Below are 1,366 nucleotides of genomic sequence, written 5' to 3'. Positions count from 1 at the left end.
CTATAGAGCCATACATTTCTCCGAAAGCTGTGGCTTCATGCCAATATTAGAAAGCAATAATTACAACAGGACTATGAGAATATTTTTGGAAACCGATTTGCAATTTCCATAAAAGCCGGTTTAACTTCCTCGTCAAATCGGCTTAGTAATAACAGAATAGTGTTTAGGATCTCTACACTATATATAATTTTTGTTTGACTTTACTATGGAGTAATACGGTTTGAACTTTACTATGAAATACAAAATACCTTCTATGAAAAAAGATCTCATTAAGCCGCAAAAAATAATAATTATAGAAAATATTCAGTGTAAAATCAATTTTAATAATCAAAATGTCTCCAAACTTTGAGCTTGTTCAGTGTTTTTTTTTTTGTATCTTATGAGGGTATGTCTAGTTAATAAGTCCGTAATAGATAACAAGATTAGAAAACTTTTTTTAACGTTTTTAAACATATAACAAGGTTAAAACAAAGGCAAAGAAACAACAGAGTAAATGAGAGCAACGAATCCAACAAGAACAAATGATTGTTATACAAGGGTTCTTACGTATGATGACGATGATGATTATGATGATGATGATGATGATGACGACAACTGTGTATGTGCATGTGTTCATGAGAAATCTAATCATTGAATCTGAGATCTTATGAAGGTAAACAAATCATAAAGTTGGAAGTAATGTGGATGATAATAATGATGGTAGTAATTAAGACAGAACAGGTAAAAATATTTATCTTATTGGTGATGGTTGCGATGAAAGCTATTCAGAGTAATGTTAACAAATAGATTAAAACCAGTGATGGAATAAGTCAATATATATATATATATATATATATATATATATATATATATATACATATATACATATATATATATATATATACATACACACACACACACACACACATATATGTATATAACAAATATTAAATGAGTATATGCATATATACGTACAAGTATGTACATACCTACATCTACCTGTATATATATATATGCATATATGGGTACAAGACGTTGCAAACAAAACGTAGACAAAAAAATAATAATAACCAGAGTACAGAAAACACACAGCCCACATAGAGTGCATACATAAAGATATATATATATATATACGTATATATCTATCTATATGTATGTGTGTGTATGTGAATGTGTATGTATATATATATATATATATATATATGAGAGAGAGATAGAGCGAAAAAGAAAGAGACAAAGAGAGTGAGAGAACGATAGAAGGAGAGAAAGAAACAGGTATCTAGCTAGATAACTTGAAGGAGATTAGTATTAACAATCAGAATGTTTGTTCTCAGGTGCAGTTAGTTTCATCTTTGATTTATAAAAATGATTTTAACATATAAATATA

Source organism: Octopus bimaculoides, chromosome 1 (genome assembly GCF_001194135.2).
Source record: "Octopus bimaculoides isolate UCB-OBI-ISO-001 chromosome 1, ASM119413v2, whole genome shotgun sequence".
Classification (NCBI taxonomy): Eukaryota; Metazoa; Mollusca; class Cephalopoda; order Octopoda; family Octopodidae; genus Octopus; species Octopus bimaculoides.
The sequence above is the reverse complement of the archived record's forward strand: the minus strand, read 5'-3'. Positions refer to the sequence as shown.